This window comes from Carya illinoinensis, chromosome 15, assembly GCF_018687715.1.
Source record: "Carya illinoinensis cultivar Pawnee chromosome 15, C.illinoinensisPawnee_v1, whole genome shotgun sequence".
In the NCBI taxonomy this organism is placed as follows: domain Eukaryota; kingdom Viridiplantae; phylum Streptophyta; class Magnoliopsida; order Fagales; family Juglandaceae; genus Carya; species Carya illinoinensis.
In genome coordinates this window covers 27,261,570-27,282,559 of record NC_056766.1, presented here as the reverse complement: position 1 = coordinate 27,282,559, position 20,990 = coordinate 27,261,570, and the positions used below count along the sequence as shown (strand labels likewise).

At 37.6% G+C, this 20,990-nt stretch overlaps 1 non-coding gene across 1 annotated transcript; it reads left to right on the top strand.

Annotated features, from left to right (window-relative positions):
* Positions 1-16,563: 16,563 nt before the first annotated feature.
* On the top strand, positions 16,564-16,671 carry LOC122297993. Its single transcript, XR_006239053.1, has one exon. It is a non-coding gene; the product is annotated as a small nucleolar RNA R71 (small nucleolar RNA).
* The last annotated feature ends 4,319 nt before the right edge of the window (positions 16,672-20,990 follow it).

The following is a 20,990-nucleotide window of genomic DNA, read 5'->3' as shown; positions in this document are numbered from 1 at the left end:
TATTATCATAGAGTACAAGCAAAGGAAAGCAAAAAAATACATTAGCATGAGGGGGGATATATTCAGCCAGCGGGGTTGACGTTGGCGAGGTTGTCTGAAAGTGCGCTTGTGGTTAGCTCTTTCCCTATCAAGGCACATCGCTTCAATGCCACCGGATCTGGAGGGAGATGTCATATTTTCAGTGCCCTCATATTACTCTTGGGATTTAGAAGCACATGATTCCTCACTCTCTCCAAACCCTCCAGGTAGCCATAATTCCAGGCGTCGTCACAGACTAGACGGGCGTCAGACAACTTCTAGTGGAGTTGGGGCAAGGCAGCTTCGGCACTGTCAAGACGAGAGCGCAAATCTAGGATGGTCGCCTCATGGGCATCTATCACATGGTGGGCTTCAGTCTTCTCGAACTCCAAGTCTTTCACTCTCTTAGACTTGGCCTTAACAGATTCTCTCTTTTCCTAGAGAGACTTGGAGCCCTCAACGAACTTCCCCTCGATCCACTTGTATGACCGAGCATTAGAGTCGTGATGCTTATTCAACTGTGAGTTCTTGGCTTGAAGCTTTTCTAGCCCCTCTTGCTGGTGGTTAAAAGGACTCTTGAAGGTTGTTCCTTGCCTCCATCCAAAGTGCTGCTTCAACTCTTCCTTTCTCTCCCTCTCTTCTTTGGCGCAGCACAGGGTCAACAGCTCCAAAGTTTGGAGCATCAAGTTCTTGCCTTCTAGACCCTTCCGATCATCCACAATGAATGCTACCAACCACTCCATGCTCTGCCATTGTAATAAACCACTCCTTCTTTCTTCTATAATTGTGCCTCGTTTTATGTGCCGAGCCTCGATGGTGTGTTTTAAAAGATACCAAGTGGTTTTTAAAGCAAGTTTAATATTTTAATCTTACGGATATTTTAAATGTCCTGGAAATATTTATATAGGATATTTCCAATGTTATTGGACTAAGCTTGTTTTTAAATAACACAATTATAATATTTTTGAAGAGCTCCAAAAATATTATAATTGTGGAAAATTATTTAAATTAAAATATTTTAGTCATTTAAAAATATTACGAGATTTAAATTTATGTTGAAAACTCTAAACTAATTTAAATGATTTTATTATCTTCAATTGATTAACGAGACTTCATCATTCTAATTAATGATAAAGGAATATTATTTTATAAACTTTAGTTTATAAAATAATATTCTATCTTAATTCCTTTGAGTGTTTTAAATTTAAATAAAATACCTATGCATTTTCAAATCAGTCTTTAAACTCACCGTTAGATCGTTTTGTAGATCCCGAAGCGAAAGGCCTGGATTAAATACTCAAGCCCCTATCTTTTTTCCTCAGTTTTTCCTTTCCCCTCTCTCTCTCTCTCTCTCTCCAAGCCGACGTGCTCTCTCTCTCTCTTCTCTTCTCACCGTGGCCTTCTCCTCCCAGCCCAGCCACCGCAGGCCAACCTTGGCCTCACCGCTAGTCACTAGCTGCCCCCCTTCCTTCGGCCAACACTTCCTCCCATTGGCGAGCCCCCATGTGCCCTCCTCCTTCTCCACTCAAGATAGCTTCAATGGAAATGGGCCTCCTATCACCACCATTCACGGCCAACTTGGCCATCGACCACCACCAACGGCACCACCACCTTATGGGCTTCCTTTCCATGATCTTCCTCCCCCTTAGCTCTCCCTCTCCATTGGATCTCCCTCACACCCTAAACCCACAGAAACCCACACGGCTTCTCCATCCCCACCGGCGTACGTGGCAACCTAGGCCGCCAGCCACCTCTCCACAGCCTCCCCTGACACCGATGGACCTCCTCCACCAAACCCACCTCCTCTCTCCCTCCCTGTGTCACACACGTACACAGACAATAAAATGGGTTTCATGCATAATTTTACCTCCCACCGATGGCCCTAGCGTCGTCGTATGCCACCTCCCCTACCACCAAGCACTACCACCAGACTCCCTCTTCCTCACCCTAGCTTCCCACAAAATTCCATAGCTCCCTTCAACCTCACACACCCTCACTCTCTCTCGGGTGCACTGTTGACGGTGAGATCCATCGTGCTCTTCCACCCTGATGCCCACAAGGCCACCTTGAGCCTTTCCAAGACCACACCTAGCTATCCCTAATCGTAAACTGCCACCCTATGTGGTGGATAGCCACCGTACACGGTGTTAACCGTCACGTACGACTCCTCCGACGCAATTAACCGTGACGGGTAGTGGCAACACACAGGTTATTCCATCGATGGTATAACTCTCTATCCTTTGTCCTCGTTGTTATGTTAGTTGATAGGTTGTGGACATTGCTGTTAGTATTATGAAGTGTGGCTGTGTAATGAAGTGTTAGGCATAATTGTGTAGTATTGTGGACTGTGCTGTGGAGTATGGGTGTGAAGCATGGGCCATAGTTATAATGCGGCATTGTATTGTGGAAGGAGTACATGTTGAGTGTACTCCATGTGATGTAGTGGTGCACCATATGGTGTATATGCCGTAATGGTGACGTGACGTAGTGTGAAGGGAGTACACGTAGCGTGTGCTCCATGTCGTGTCGCGATGTACCGTGTGGTGTGCGTCGTGGTAATATGTAATGTAGCGAAGGGAGTACACATGGTGTGTACTCCATATTGTGTGGCGATGCACCGTGTGGCACGCGTGATAGTGATGCATGGCGTATTGTGGATAGAAGAGAGTTTGCTTGAGATGTACTCTGTCCAGTGTCGTGATATACCGGACGACGTGTCGCAAAGGTTTGGATGGCATAGTAGAGGAGCGTAGTGTATTGTGTAGCGTCAGGAACTGTGTAACAGTGTCCCAGAATAGCTATGATGTGGCCTGTAGTCCAAGGTGACGGGTGTCACCTTGTGGTTGACTTATGGTTGAGAGTATGTGTGAAGTGGTGGAAAAGCATAAGAGTAGCACAGCGGAAGCATGGCGGGTGCCGTGCCATAACTCGAGATTAGTCTTGAGCTATGTGATATGACAGAGGTGTAATTGTGGATCCAATCCTGTCTTGTTAAGTGTTGGGATGAACTTGTAAAAAAGTCGAGAAGTAGGAAGAGTAGAAGTTGGTATTGGAGTGTGGAGCTTGTTTATACAAGCTGGCGTTCATTAGACTATAAATTGATCTTAAGTGAAAAAGGGTAAGGTACATGTGCATCTGGTGAGACATGTGTACCGGGCAGATTTACCATATATAATGGATAATCTGTCCTCAGCATAGTTACGTGGTGTTTTAGCGCCTAAGTTGGCTTTAAACTGTGTGATGTGTATGGATGGGCATGAGGGTTTAGTGTGAGCGAAGATGCATAAAGGTAGTAACGGGTATGTCGTCTAGGATTGGGATGCGTGACTTTGTCAGTTTGAGTCATGCATTGACTTGTAGTTGATAGAATAATAAGATGAAGGTTTTAATGTTTTAACCCTAAGGTGAATCACAGAGGTTCACTTTAAAGGATAAGACTCTGAAGGTTTTAGCATGGTAAATGGCACGTAAGAACCTAGGGATGGAAGGAGAGTGTTCTAAGTGAAGCGTAGTTCTATATCTAGCATAGTTGCTTATGCATTAGACAGAGAATGATGTGAGGTTATGTGTATGCATGTAGGTTGCCATCTGACATGCACAGGAATGGACTGCATGGAATGAGTATGGCATGAAGTCCAAGTAAGTATTGAGTTCATACTCTTCTAGAGTTTTCTAAACAAAAAAAAAATGAAAATGAAAATGAAAGGCTTTTCTTTTATAATGCTTTTCGAAATGACACGAAAGATGCTTTAAGAAAGGATGCTAAGTATAAGTTTTCAAGTATAAGTACTTAACGGCCCTCCTTGGTAGTCCCTTTTTATGCACCCAAAGTATGTAAGTGTGTGCATGTGAATGGATGGTATACGCGGTATGTATTGTATGTATTTTCATGAAATGAAAAGTGAGGCTCAGGCCTCATGCTTTAAGAGATGCTTTAAATGATGCGAAGAAAGTGTTTTAAAATGTCCCTATGAAAGATGATGCTTTAAAGGATGCATGAACTGATGTTTTAAATGATGCCACGAAAGATGATGTTAAGACCATGCTTTTTAAATGACTTTTATGAATGAATTGAAAGAAAGGACTCCAAGAATGTAAAGGACTGAAAGGACTGAAATGAATGGAAAGGTCTGAATATTTAATGTATGAAAATACGTAACGGCCATAAGAATAGAAAAGGGTACCAAAGGACTGGACTGGGCAGATTGTAATGCTGGGTAAGTAGTACTGTTAGTGTCCCCAGTGCTGCACCCTAACGGAATGGATTCCCAACTTGTGGCCATGGGCAGAATCAGGTCCAAAAGATCGCTAACCCCAACACATGGGGCGTAACAGTGTGCTACGGCCAATGAAAGCGATAAGAAAGAATGTATATATGTAAGAAAAGATGTATGTATGAATAGACCCTTTAAGAAATGAAGGTAGCGAGGCATGGGGAACTGTTTTATGAAAGAAAATCCTTTTAAAAGAAAGACCACCTTGCAATGTTTTAAAACGAATTGAATGTCTATGTATGATATGTATGGAATGATGAATGCATGACTGAAAACCTATGTTATTATATTTTAGTTGTATGAAGTAATGCTTATGAGTCATTGACTCATTTTAGTTTTTTTATATGCCCTCCCAGGGACAAGATGAGCATGACACGTCAGGACAGACATAGCCCAAGGGGAAGAGCAAGAAAGCCTAAGCATGCTATTTTGTTTGAGTGACTTTAATTATAAAAATTTAATATTTTTCGCTGTAACCTTTTAAATTAAGAAACATATTTTATTTATAAACATGGATTCTTTTGTATCCTGGCCTGAAAGGAAAGGAAATTTCAAAAGAAACCATAATTCCTGTCTATTTTCTTAAAATCATTTTCTAAAGGACCCACCACAAGGACGGGCGTTACAACCATGAAAATCCAAGTTACCTTGGGAGGGGGATACATGCAAAGAAAGCTTAGAAGGAAGTGAAAGAGAATGGATAGCTGACCCTTGAGAAGAACTCCTTTAGCTACCAAGCCATCTCCTGGACAGGGTCTGGGCATCCATGGCCAGCCATGCAGCAACACCACTCCTCTCCCAAAAAAGGCTCTTGGGCATGGCTCCATCTCCTTCTAGGGCTTCAGAACCCGCCACAAACTTCACTGAGGGTGGACCTCCCTCGCCCTTGCCTTCCACTACACGTTTAAGAATCTCCCCAACCCTTGGACCCTTAGAAATTGCTGGTGCCTTGACAGCTGCTAAGGTGTTTATACTGAGGCCAAGGGAGACTCCCTCAAATTCCCCTGAAGCCTCCATCCCCACCTTTTCCACAGCCCCAGTTGACACCAAGGTTGGGATGGTGTAAGTTAAGGGTAGGGAAGAGCCAACGTCTCACAAGGTGACTGGGTCTTCGCCTCCTTTGCCAACCTCAACCCCGGTGCTAGTTCCCACCGAAGCCAAAGCCGGGGTGGTGTAAGTGGTGTAAGCATTGATTGCAACAGTCGAAGCTTTGCTGACCCCCACTAATGCCACTGCAACCTCAGTCTCAAGCACATCTGCATGGACCTTTTTGACCCATGACACTACCAGCACTATCTCTCTCTCGACCTTTACATCGTTGCCCTTCAAATTGGGCTTGATTGAAATGAACTCAACTTATGGAGAGTAAGGAATGGGAGAATCTAGAATAGACACTCGATCAAAGAATTTTTTGCCCCCAGCAGGATGCTCCTGGGACGAAGGAGAAGGGACCATTTCAAGGTCAATATCTGGGGACGGGGCACTGCCTAAGACTCCCAGAGGAGACGATCCAGAAGAACTCTGTAGAATTGCAAGAAAAGAAATTCCTTGCTGTGGGAAAGTTCTATGATCTCATTGTTGCCTGGCGGGGTTGGAGAGGAAGCCTCTGAAGCAAGGGGGAGTGTTCCCCCAAGCTGATCTAGACTGGCCATAGGAGGATTAGCAAGGACTTGCTGAAGAGGGGCAACACCACCCTTTCCACAGGAAGGAATGGAAGATGTTATAGCCTGATGATGCAGTACAGACACCACCACCTTCTTCGACGACGACGTCTTAGGCCGCTGAATAAGCACACCCACAGAAGTTTGCCCCAAAGGGGCAATGGGCATTCCGTTAGATTCAGTCTTGGCGGGAGACTCCCTCCTAGCTTTCCTCCCTTTCCCCTCCATAGGTGGACTATGGAATGCCTGCAAACTAGAGGAACAGCCCACCCACACCGGAACGGCCCAGTCTGTAAAACTTGAGTTGGCCAATGGAGGCAAATACCGCTGTAGGCAATCATCATCCATCAAGGCCTTTGAGAGAATGATACAATCTCAATATGATTGATTTCTTAGGGACTTGCTATAGGCCTAAAGCTTTTTTCATCCCCCTCGACCCCCATGCATGAGTTTTTAGTTTACATGACATTATCAGAATTTGCCAAGTGACAACCATGCATGAGTTTCTAGAAGGTTTGATGAAAAGACATTTGCACAATGGACTAAAATACCCTTGAAATTTTGGCCACTACAAGTCCAAGTTCAACCATCACTTGCCACTTGTCATGTTGTTTCCAAATTGGACAAATGGCACATGAAGAGTTATCTTGGGAAGATGAAGCAACAAAATGGAGGAAGAAGAAAAGATAGTGGGTGGCAATGACAAGGCACACGCCTATGCCACTTGTCACCCATGCCATGAGTTTGCTTGTAGGTAAAAGGAAGAGGCACAAGACATTTTACCCAAGTTCCCTTGAAGGGAGTTTACTTGTTATGAAGTGGGAAGGGCAAAGGAGGGAAAAGGTTGATTTTTGGCCAAGGAAGGAAACCCTAACATGCCATGCTTGCTCATTCCCAATGCACCCCAAGGAGAGAATACCAAGAGGCCATCTCGACATTGGAGAAGAAGGAAGAAGAAGGAGATGCCACTTGGCACTCATGCTAGAGCCAAACAAGAGGGAGATGAAGGGACCAAGTATAAGAAGGGAGAAGAGCACGCCAATGGGCTTTTCCTCTTGCCCATGTTCAGATTTGCATGTGCTCTCACACTTTCACTTGAAGGTTTCAACATCATCAAGGGAGAGACCAAGGTAAGGTTCGGTTTTTCTTAGTTTTACACTAACTTTTCATCAATCTAACTCACATATGAGATCCAAACCTCAAGGGAGTTCAAAAATGATGAAGCACACATGTTTCCTTCACTTTTTCTCACAAACCAAATTATGGTTTCTTGGAAACCCATGAAGCCGATTAATGGAAGGTGTCTATCCTTCCTATTTTTGACCCTAGTCATATGTTCTTGTCTCATTTTGAGTTTGGTTTGAGTTTAGGAGTGAAATGAAGGGTTTCTTGACCAAAAACCCTAGAAGGCGAAAGTTAGTAACCCTAGAAAACCCTCACACACTCAAGAACACAGATTAAGGTTTTTAGATACTTTTTCCAATGGGTTGTATTTTAAATTACAGCTTGCTTTTCATTTCATTTTGTGAATTTTTGTAAGTATACACTCAACTTGCTCTCGGTTAATACATGTATATATTTGTGTAGATCCTTTTGTGTGTTCCTATTGCTTTGGTTATTATTTCTTGATTGTTTGCTTGAATACACTTACATCAACTTGGAATATCAATATAGAATGAATAATATGATTCGGTTCATGATAAAAATGGCAAGAATGTTCTTTACATGTTTCGGTTTTAAGGAAAACAATGGTGTTAATTTAAAGAACTTGATTACTCAGCTATAACATGTCTTGGAAGTTTCAGATCTTGTTCAAATGCTATGATTTTATGTTTTTTCTTACTATGCCTTGATTTCTAAGCAATATGGTTGAAGTTTAGAATATGTTTAAGTGATGATTTTCCATGTTCTTGTACCTATAAGTTTCGGCCAAGGCTAGATTTCATAGTTCCATGTTTGTGTTTCAATATCTTATATGTTCCATGTTATCATGCCATGAATTGAACATGTTATGCTTGGTTATTTCATGCATGGTATCTCATATGGCATATGTCATGTATAAGCACACATGTCTTAAGTCTCATGTCACTTGCATTTGGGAGAAGTGGTTTCAAAGAGAAGTGTTTTAAAAAATGTGGTGCATGGACTGCTGATGGTGCGATGACTAACAGAAGCACACGGTGTAAAGGGGAACCATGTTGTTTCCACCCTCTGAATAAGTAAAAGAGCTCATATGTTATGGATCACTTGATGAAAGTCTCGTGATATGTTATGGATCACTTGATGCTAATCTTGTGATATTCTATGAAAAGACAAGATCTGTTAAAGATCAACATGAAAAGCGAAAGTCAAAGATGTTTTTTTGAAAATGTCAAGTCTCTGTTACAAGACTTTGAAAGTGGTCAGTGCGTAAGTCAAAGTTCTGTTTTCAATCATGTGTTAAGTACATGTCCATGCACGCATTGCATGATATACCACTTGTATGCTTCTGGTCAAGCAGAATCAACTCCAAGGGTTCATTCGCCTCTGCCTTCTTGAGTGCATATTCATCCCTTGTTTTGTTCTCTGCAGGGACGCACTCTGGGCTAGATGGGCAGTCAGGTGGCATCTCTTCCCTGTGTTGTGTAGTGTGATCTCCCCCTCCAACATATTTCAGCCAGCCAGCCATTCCGCCCAGCATTGCTACCTGCACTTCTTCTGGTCGTATCTCTTCTGTGGCCGCCAATTGCACTTATTTTAATGCTTCGTTGTGCTCCCGGGCCCCTGTGGGTAGGTTCTCACAAGCATATGAAGGATACATTAAAATTGTTTGGATCCCATAGACAGCACCACTGTTTATGGCATGTTTCTTACGCTCCTGGACCAGACCCTTAACGGGTAGAGTCTTCAATCTGTTCCTACGAACACAAGGTAACTCCTAGGTCCAGTGGCCATTGTGGTAGCCAGACAGAGCCTTTGATGCCTAAGTCAACGAAGATAAAGGAGAGGAAGAAGTATTGTAAACAGTTCGAATAGACCGACCCCCTCTTTCGGTGCCTAGGGGCTGCTTTTATACCTGTGTCCATGGTTAGAGGCCCATGACTTGTGACTGAGTAGAGGAGTGCCTCTTTGGCAGACCTCATTTAATGTGGCATGATCATTTGGCCAAACAATTAATGTGGCATGGCTTCCTGAATGCCTGAATGTGGAGTCCCATCGAGATTGCATGTTTCTTCTCTCCCTGTTTGAGGGGTTTCTTGTATCTGTCAGGTCGTGGTCAGTCCCGACCCTGTGCCAACATCCCTGCTGTTCGAGTTGAGAGTTCTTGGGTAAGCTGTTGGGGGGTCAGGTGGGCTTTGGCCTTATAGCGGTGGGCCAGACTTCCTGGGTTTGCCATTATTGGAGGAATTATTTCTATCACCTGAGTTGGGCCTAGGTTCCTGGGACAGAGACCCTGGGGAAATCCTCTCAACAATATGCATGAAAGGTTTTAGTTTTATGAAGGAAACTACAAGGTGGGAAATGTTTGAGGAATGAAAATCTTTTTGAAAGAAAAACCCTACCTTGTAATGTTTTAAAGAAAAGAAAACATTTTATGTAAAGTATGTCTACGAGTGAGAATGCATGAATGAAACTTATGTACTTATATTTTTACGTTATGAAGTAATTGCTTACTGAGTATTTAACTCATTTTATTTTTATGTGTGCCCCACTCAGGAATGAAATGAGGACGAAGCGTCATGACTGACATGGCCCAGGGAAAAGGTGGCCGAAGCCTGGGCATTTTGTGTAACGTATGAAATTATATTTCATAAAATGACTTTATATTTTAATTAAATCAATACCATTGCAAAATCCTCTCATAGATTTATAAATTTAAATTTTAACTTTTAATTACAGAATCTTTTATATACTAGGAAGGGAAATAAGAAGTTTTAAAAAGTTAGTAATTCCCATCTCATTTTCTAAAACTATTTTCTAAAGTCCAACTACAAGGAAAGGCGTTACATATGGTGTTTATTTATTACCTTTTTATTTTTTTATTTTTATTTTATTTTATTGAATTCTTTAGTTTACGTAAACAATTGAAGAGGATTTCAATTATAAAAAATTACAAGGGAGGGAAGAACGAAAGAAACATAATTAATAAAGTTTCTTACCTTATTTTTAATTGTATATCCAGGTATGCATGTAACTGATTATTCTAATAACCATATATATAAGAGTAGTGGAATAATAACCAAAGAAAAATATACAAAAATGGTTGAGACAACAGGACACAAATTCTATCAATTAATTCAAGGAATGGTCACCACCTTTATCTTTTCGACACGTAAGAAATGCCCATCCTTGAATGGTGGGACTTTAAGAAATAGTTTTAGAAAATAAGATGTGAATTAATAATTTTTTATAATTTTTCATTACCTCTACAGGATATAAATGATCCTTTAGTTAAAATTAAAACCTGATTTAAAATTTTAAAAGAGAGTTTACAGTGGAATTTCTTAAATTAAATACAAAGTCCCATACATTTATTAAAACTTGCATAGATTTCTGTCACCTTTTCCTTGGGCTATGAATGTCCTGGCACTTCGTCCCCATTTTGTTCCTTGGTGGTGCATACATAAAAATAAAAATAAGTCAAATACTTAGTAAGCATTATTTTATACTGTAAGAATATACTAACATAGGAATTCATTCATGCATTCATCACTTCTCTATTATACATTAAATATTTTTTTCTTTGAAAACATTAAAAGGCATGATTTTTCTTTAAAAATGTTTTCCTTCCTTGTAAAAACATTTTCTGCACCTTGTACATTCATTTATAAAGAAACTAAACCATTTCATAACATTCAATGAACTATTATCACTTTTCATTGGCAGGTACACACTATTATGCCCTGTGTGTTGGGGTTATTGGTCTTTTGGACCTAGATTCTACTCGTGGCCAAAAGTTGTGAATCTCTTTTAGTCAAGAGGTAGCATTGGATGCATTACCAGTATTACTTACCCGGTATTGCAATATGTCCAGTTCATTTGTACCATCAGTCATTTATTTAGTCATAGTTGTTACATAGCTTCATACATGAAAACATTCATTCATTTCCTTTCCTTTTATTTCATTCATTCATTTCAGTCATTTCCTTATCATTCTTTTCATCAATCAGTTCATTTCATTTTATAAAATATAATTTCATAACTTTGAGCATAAACATAATCATTTCATTTCATGGAATATTATAAATACAATATGTACTACATATAATATCCATTTCACTTGCATTCAATTATTCTCAAAGAGCATAGATTGGTGCTACCAAAGAAGGCCATTATATACATATACCTTAAAACATTAATACTTATAAATTCATAAATCATCATTTCATTTAAAAAATATTTCATTTTTTTTCATTGCATAAAAAGAGCATTTTCTTATAGAGCATTTCATTTCATTTAGAAAACTCTAAAAGACTATGAACATAATACTTACCTAGACTCCATGCCATTTACATTTCATGTAGTCCATTTGTGTGCATATCAGATGACAACCTACATCCGTACATGATTACACCCAAAGAATAACGTGGTAGTTGTAGCATAGCTTTGGGGTGTCGATTCTATAGAGAGAAAAATTTTAAAAAGTAGTAGAAGGAGCAAAGAAACTAAAAATTTAAGAAAACAAAAATTAAAGTAGCAACGTAAGACAAATCCTTTCTGAAAAGAAATAAATTGAAGAGCCAAAATGTAATAATGAAAATGTTTGACCAGAATTAATAGCAATGAAGTGTCGGAAATCCCTTACTTGAACTTGATAATTCTATCCATATCAGATTTATTGGATACTTAATTAGAGATCATAGCACCAGACTCTCTAATCAGAAAATATATCTTTATAACCAATTTGTTCAAATGTAATTCTTGAAAGCCACTCTTCTTTTGAAAGCACAGATTGCTATCCTCTTAGACTTAGATTCAGAGGCGATAATATACTCAATAGCAATACTGCAGCAAAGAATCACACCAATAAGATCAAGAAATAGATCATAAACACCTCAACAATCCCATAGAGAAAGCATGACTGAATCTATGAAAAGTATAGGTTGTAAAATTATCCAAATACAAGGAATACTAATAAGAGATGATAAACAAGAATTGTATCAATAAGAAAGTTTATTACATGAATCTGATAGAATTGAAATCATCATCATTCAATCAAGTTCATCCCTAGCCTCACCAAAGAATTAGCTCCCCATTTGAAACAAGAAAAATTCTTCTTTTGTAAGATGAGTTTCTCCAAACCCTAGCATCCTCTCTCTCAAAAACCAAAAGGGCCTTTTCTTTTCTACCTTTGGAAAGAAAATCGCGTGCAAACTCGAATAGTTAATACTCTAGATTTCTACTTGCAGATTGCGTGCCCTTTTTTGCTTAGAAAACAACCGAATTAGAAAAATGGTTATTTGAAATAAATGTAGCCCATTAAGTTAACTTTCTAACTCATCTTGAATTTCCTCAATCGGATATCAACAGAGGAAGATATGACCATAATACTAATAGATATTCAAAGAGGCTATGGATTCTGAATATTTTTCATTAATTGCTCTTTCCTTCCTTTTTTGCGACTCAAATTACTTTGACTTTGAATCAAAACTTGGGCATTATGAAATTAAAGTTCAATTTAGAAAAACATAATCAAAATGTCTAAATAGCACATATAATCTAGCAATAAAACTTGCAAAAGCAATGTTCAGAGTATACTTTCATGCACTCATCACACCCCCCCAATTTACTCATTGCTAGTCCCTAGCAATTTTTATGTCAAAACAATGAAAGAGACCAAAGAAAATCACACACAGAGGCCACCAAGTCACACTTTCCAAATTCACATATCAAAACAATCTTAGGAATTCAATAACCCTATCACAAGCAATCCACCTATAGCAATCCACAGAGTGTGTGTGTGTTCCAAACTATATCTATCTAACCAAAATCCATGACACATATAACATCAAGAACATCTCAAGCGAAAGGTTCAACTCCATAACTCATGGGTATAAAAGTGTTTCGTGTGAGGATTCTCTCTATGGAGTTGACAATGGGTGTACACACACTCTCATGGGGAATTAGGCAATTATGTACAAGCAACAAGCAAACATTGATCTTCTGATAGGAACACTAACAAATGAGATTTCCACCACTCTTTCCAAAAGCTTACTTAGGATCAAACGGTCAACACAAAAGGTTGTAATATGGCTTGGGTTCAGGGCTATATGAAGAAAAAAAGGATGATAAGGATTCAAAAACTTCCAAGTACATACAAAGGGAATCTTATTAAATATCTCAGTGGACCACACTTCTCACTTGATGTACTCTCTAACTTTTTAGATCATCAAATAATAATGTTTTTCCTTCTTCTTCCTCTTCTCTCTTTTTTTTTTTAATTTTTTTATTTTCAATAATTTGATGAACAAACACACGTCACTTTGGTATTCTTGCCATTTCTACCAAATCTTGTTTTTTTTTTTTTTATTCCCAACACAAAAGAATGAAAATGCAAATTCTGCACCTAGTATACACTTGGAAGTAAAAAGGGTAGAAAAATCAGTACATAGGCTATACTCCAATGTGGAGATGCATGGATGATGTGGGCATATGAAAAGAAAAAGGTACATGTATTTATTGGCTCAAAGTTGGCTACTAGGGGTCTATGATGGAAAGGGTTAACTTGAAAGGTTCAAACATTGATCCTAAGTTGACCTTCGTCATATCCCAAGTATATCCACCATTTTACCACAAACCATGTAATGATATTCTCAAAAGAAGTGCCCAATTGAACATATCAATGAACGCTTATCACAATTTACTGCATTTGTAGGCTCTCAATCCTCTCCAAAACTCAGATGAATACTTAAGAAAAAGAGTTCTCTAGCTATATGTGTCAAACCACCATCTTACCACAAAGCTTGGATGAGTGCATTAGGGGATCTGTGAATGCTTCAGTAAAAAATGATTATGGTAGGTTTGGTGAATTCACGAAGATGGCTATGAATGAAAATGAGTACACATGTGAAAAGGATGCACGTGTGATGCAAAAAATTGACACATGAAAATATGCCACAGAGTTCCAACAAGCATTTTAAATACTGAATTTGCATCACCACCCTCCAACTTAAATGAAACATTGTCTTCAATGTTTAAAAATCAAAACTGAATGAGGAGTAACTAAAAAGGGTAAAATACACTTGATGAGTGACGAGAGTAGCTCGCTAAGTACCAAAGATGGTAACCTGAAATGACAAAATGAAACTAACCTGCAAACAAAAACAAAGAAAACAATAGCAAACAAAAAGGAAAAGAAAAAAAATAAGAGAAAAAAAATTAGAACAAAAAAACAAAACAAATAAAGAAAAAGGTACCCGCATTGTGGTCAAGGTTGATAGAACGGATCCACAAGTGGAATGTCTTCCACTTCCGAAACTTGCCTATCAATTAATACTTTAAGGTGTTGACCATTTACTTTAAAGATCTGACCATCCTTAGGATCCTCTATTTCTACCGCCCCATTTGTAAAAACATTTTTCACTACAAAGGGACCAGTCCACCCAGACCGAAGTTTTCCTAGATGCTTGTGAACTCCAGAATCATATAAGTGTACTTGGTCATTAGGTTTAAATGTCTTCCTAAAAATACTTTTATCATTAAACACTTTCATTTTAACCTTATAGATTTTAGACTTAGGCAAAGGTTTCAAGTTCACTCTTGGTGCTTCTACACTTAAAGGAATCTATTTTTCACCTTTCTTAGGCAACTCCTCAAATTTTGGTTGCCATGCCCATGTTCCATAATCTTAAGTTTAATTGAAAACAACACAAATATCAAAAATATCAGATAAATCACTAATAGTATCAAACTCAGAATTAACAATGGAACATTCAAGGGGATCAAAATCATGAGTTCTGTGAACTCCCTTGTCTATGAGTGCGTCAATCATGTACCTTTGGTGGCAGTCATCATCTATTGGATTTCTCAATATGAAAAATGTTGACCTTCATGGTCATGTTTTCAAAAGATAGTTTCATTAACCCATTTTTATAATTTATAAGTGCATTAGTTGTAGCAAGAAAATGTCTACCTAATACGAGAGGACCCTTAGAGTTAGACTCAACAACTGACTAAGTGTCTAAAATTAAGAAATCAACAGGATAATAAAACTTGTTAATTTGGATCAAAACATCCTCAACTATCCCTCTCAATTTCTTAACTGAACAATCAACCAATTGAAGCACAACAAAAGTAGGCTTAATTTCACCCAAACCAAGCTGAAAATAAATAAAATAAGGCATCAAATTAACACTAGCTCCTAAATCTAGCAAGGCTTTCCCAAACTCATGATTCCCAATATTATATGCAATCGTTCAACAACTAAGATCCTTGTACTTAGGAGGAATTTGCTGCTCAATTAGAGCACTAACTTGCTCTATTAGAAATGCTGTCTTCTTAACATGGTGCTTCCTCTTAACTGTACACAAATCTCTAAGAACTTTTGTATATGTAGGAACTTGTTTAAGAACATGCAAAAGAGGGAGGTTAATTTTTACCCGCCTTAGATTCTCTAGGATTTCATTGTTAGGATCCAGAGTTCGCTTCCTTGATTTTAAAGCTCGAGGGAATGGTACCTTAATAGGACTCTTTGTCACCTCAAGTTCCTTGGGAATCTCAGCATCACTACTATCTTGATTCTTTTCCACATCCTCTGATTTGTCCGTTGTTGGGATGTGTAATGACTTTCCACTTCGTGTCACAATGGCATTCACATCCTTCAAATTCTCTTGCGCCATGTGTTGACCATGGGGTGTGGACTGAGCTTGAAAATGGAACTTACCTCGCTCATTCACACTGAAGGAACTCATCAATTTGGACACTTGGCTCTTTATCTCCTTGTTTTCTTCAACAACCTGCATAATCAAAGTTTCAAACTTTTGGTTAGTCTTACCCTGTGACTCAATAAAAGCATGCAAAGTGTCTTCTAAAGGACTCCTAGAAGATGAAGGTGCATGATATGGTGCAGGATATGATCTAAGGGGTTGTGCAAACAGCTAGTTTTTTGACTTCCAGCTAGAATTGGGGTGATTGCACCACCTTGGATTATAGGTATCAGAGAATGGTGTGAAAGGCTTCTTGTACATACCTAAGGCATTACATTACTCCTCATACATCCCTTTCATCTTAGCAAATTTGAGACACTCTTGGGCGAGGTGATCTACCCTGCTACACATAAAACATGGTCCAAAAGACTCTGCATGATTAACCAAGTATGTTGGCTTTAAGTCCTTAGTCTTTAACACCTCTAGCTCCCTAGTGAGCATCTCAACCTTAGCCTTTAGGTTATCCTCTTCCCTAAGATGGTAAATTCCACTACCATTTGGTTTCCTACAGCTCGTGACCTATTTGTGCACTCAGTAGCACTAGATCTAGTCCAAGTGTGAGCTTTTTTTGCAAGCTCATTGAGGTATTCTATGGCCTCATTAGGATCTTTCTGTAAGAACTCACCATTACACATCATCTCCACAAATTGGCATTCTATAGGTGTAAGTCCCTCATAAAAATAGCTCACTAAGCACCAATTCTTATACTCATGGTGAGGACACATACTCAACAACTCCTTCAATCTCTCCCAAGACTGATACAAAGTCTCACTATCCTTTTGTGCAAATGTGGAGATTTACTTTCTTAAAGCGTTGGTCTTATGTTGGGGAAAGTATTTATTAAAGAAGACCTGAGTCATCACATTCCATACCCAATAGATCATGGTCTCAATGAATATAGCCAACTCTTAGTTCTTTCCTTCAAAGAGAAAGGAAAGAACTTAAGTCTCACAACGTCATCAGTTGCATTTTGACTATGAAAAGTTGCAACTACTTCATCAAACTCCCTAATGTGCACATATCAATTTTCATTTTCCAAGCCATGAAAAATAGGGAGTAACTATATCATCATTGTTTTAAAATCCAGTTGGTAAGTATTAGTTGGAAACATGATGCATGATGGTGTGGCTGTGCGTGTAGGGTGGAGGTAATTCTGATGGGTCTTAGTGGATTGATCTTTGTGTTCACTCATTTCCGCAGAGTTAGAAAAATTATAAAACAAATGATTAGAAAAATTAGACTCTAACTTTGACTCTACAAGCAAACTGACCCAAGGCGTCTCTATACCTGTGTATGCATGGTAGAGAAAAATGCAACACTAAAAAACAAAAAACTACAAAAAGAAAAAGAAAAAAAATAAAGATGCAGCAAGCTAAAAGAGGAAACAAAGTTACCACCTTTACAAACTGCTAAAAAGAAAAAAATATCTAGCAATTGTTCTACCATGTCCCCGACAACGGCGCCAAAATTTTATTACGCCCAAAGAATAACGCGATAGTTGTAGCACAGCTTTGGGGTGTCAATTCCACAAAGAGACAAATTAAAAGAATAGCAGAAAGAGCAAAGAAACTAAAAATTTAAGAAAATAAAAATCAAAGTAGCAATGTAAGACAAATCCTTTCTGAAAAGAAATAAACGAAAGAGCCAAAATGTAATAATGAAAAGGTTTGACCATAATTAATAGTAATGAAGCATTGGGAATCCCTTATTTGAACTTGATAATTCTATCCATATAAGATTCATTGGATACTCAATTAGAGATCATAGCACCAGACTATCTAATTGGAAACTATATCTTTATAACTAATTTATTCAAATGTAATTCTTGAAACCATTCTTCTTTTGAAAGCACGGATTGCTATCCTATTAGACTTAGATTCAAAGAAGACAATATACTTAATAGTAATACTGTAGCAGAGAATCACACCAATAAGATAAATAACTAGATCATAAACACCTCAACAATCCCATAGAGAAATCATGATTGAATTCTATGAAAAGTATTGGTTGTAAAATTATCTAAATACAAGGAAGACTAATAAGAGATGTTAAACAATAATTGTATCAAGAAGAAAGTTTATTACATGAATCCAATAGAATTGAAATCATCATCATTCAAGGAAGTTCATCTCTAGCCTCATCAAAGAATTAGCTCCCCATTCAAAAGAAGAATAATTCTTTTTCTGAAAGATGAGTTTCTCCAATCCCTAGCATCCCCTATCCCAAAAACTAGAAGGGCCATTTCTTTTCTACCTTTGGCTCTCTATTTTCCTCCCTTTTCACAAGCAATCCCCAAAATGGAAAGAAAATCGCGTGCAAACTTGGGTAGGTAATACTCCATATTTCAATGTGCAGATTGCAGACCCTTTTTCAAGTAAACGGCGAAATTAGAAAATGGTTATTCTGGAACAAATGTAGCCCATTGAGTTAGCTTTCTAACGCATCTTGAATAGCCTCAATTGGATATTAGCAAAGAAGATATGACCATAATACTAAAAACTATTCGGAGAGGCTACGAATTCTAAATATTTTTCATTAATTGCTCTTTCATTCCTTGTTTATGACTCAAATTTCTTTGAATTTGGATGTATGAAATTCTCCTTTGATTGTTTTCTTCTTACTTAATAGCCAGACTTCAGCTTAATCATTTTTAAATTATTTCCTGCAAAAAAATCATTAGACACTGCACAAAACTTCGGCATTATGAAAATAAAGTTTAATCTGGAAAAGCATAATCAAAATGCCTAAATAACACATATAATCTAACAATTAAACTCATAAAAGCAATGTTCAGAGTACACTTTCGTTCACTCATCAGTACATAGCTTTACATCAATTTCCTTCTCACTTACCTTGGAACATTAAACATAGAACTTGCATATCAAAACTGCTCCTAATTCTAAGTGCCTTATTTTTACTTGGTCTTAACCTTCAATTGATTCTTTATTTAAACCTCCTTCACTTAGAACCTTCGTTAACCAATTAACCTCCTTCGACATTGGATGAGCAATCATCACATTAAATATTTTGTGAGGGTAAGGTGACAGATTAGGAAAAGCTGTAACCATAACCAAAACAAGCTTTTAGTGATGGTCAGGGGACAATTTCTTTTAAGAAAATTAATTTTGAATTTTTTTAATTAAAAAAAAGTTGTAGTTTTTGACAAAATAAATTCTTAATACTCGCATTATAAAGTTATTTACAAATTTGTACCAATAATTTTAAGAGTTTTAGGAATATATTTATATAATTAATAACATTTATCAATGACTATATTAATAAAGATTCAAGCAACATGCCATAGTATTTGGAACATAATTTCATTTTATATCTTTAATTATGAAGATATTCTTATTATAAGGTTACAAATAATAAGTACGAGTCTATTCACATTGATACGAGCTTATATACACTACAAGAGATTGGGTTTTTTGAGACAAATCATTTTGTCTCAAAAAACTCAAATTTCATACCAAAATATTTTTGGAGATGAAAAAATTTTGTCTCTAAAAGCCTGTCTCAAAAGGTTTTTAGAGACAAAAATTGAATTTCGTCTCAAAAAATCTTTTTTAGGGATGAAATTAGACTGAACCAGTTGAAATCGTTCAAATAGGTTGTTTCTGGGGAGACAAATCATTTTTGTCTCAAAAAACTATTCGAATGGAACTCGATCAGTTCGAACAGACACATACCATTCGAGCTATAAGAAATTTTGATTCAAACAAATGACCATATTTGATCCTATTTGAACAGACTGAATGTTCGAACATATTCTATGCATTCAATCGAATAAATTTTTCTAATGACTTGTGTTCGAACATGAATTCTCTTTGTTTGAACAAACTTTTTATTTTTGGAAATTCTGTCCTTTCGAACGGGGTTTTGCATATTAATGTTGTTCAAACAAAACTTTTATTGTTCGAATGGACGTACGGACTGTATTTCTTGGTTGTCGTTCGAATGGGTTAAGTTTTCTTCGAATGGATATTTTTTTGTTTGAATGAATTTAAAAATGGTAACTTACCATTTGAACAAGTTATTTACCATTCAAACGGTAATAATCATATGGAGCTTTATTTAATTAAAACTACCATACTAATATTATACAAATTGTAATTCAAACATCACACTTGTAGAAATGTTTTGTAACATCATAATAGAAAGACAATTAAAGAAAAAATAAATTTTAAGATTGTGGTGGTGGCATAGAGTTGAACATCATTGGCTGCCATTGTTCAAACATTTTTTGATTACTCAACTCTAGCCTCTTCTATATGTTCTCTTCTAATCTTGCAACGTTCTATCTCAAGTGTTGCTTCCTCTAATTCCTTAGTCTTGTCGTCATTCAATTTGGCTTTAGAAGGGGATGATGATGTCGAGGATGGCTTCATGCAACGTCGTATGTGCAACAGCTCGCTAAAAATTCAATGGTAGAATTTCTATAGACTTTAGTATCCTCGTGAAAACTCTGTAAGTTTTCACGAATCGACTAATCGCAGAGGTTTTAGTTTGTCAACATAGTCAGTGTTATCATTCACTATAGTGCTAGAAATGCGATTTTAATTGTTTTAGGTAGTTTGAAGAGTCAGAATATATTATGGTCTACGCCACTAGACTTAGTTGATTATTTAGGATTTTATGGCGCAATAACCCATTTTCATAATTTCAGACGAAATGCTTGTTCGAAACTGTGAATTTATTTTTAGGGGCACTTCGGGGTTGAGTTTTGGTAAACGGTTTTTACTGTAGGTTAATATGAATATTTAGGATTTTTTAGTACTAAGTTTATTACACATTTTTTTGGAGTGAATAGTAACCTTGATAAGCATACTAAGTGCAGTGTTTTCAAAATCACAGAGCGGAATGTCCAAATTAGGTTAGAGAAGTTTTATTTGAACACTTGGCAAGATCTTAGCCACACATAATGAATAGTATTAGACACTTGGCATAAAGAGGAACCATTAGATGGATTTGTGAAGGAAATCAAGGTGTGAGATCATGCTAACTAAGCAAAACTTTTTTTCATCTGATCAACCAAACTGAGCCAGATCAAAAAGGGTTCCAACCCTAGTAAAATCCTAAATGGTTGGAATCAAATTGAAATCGCAAAAACTTGGTTGAAACTGAAACCT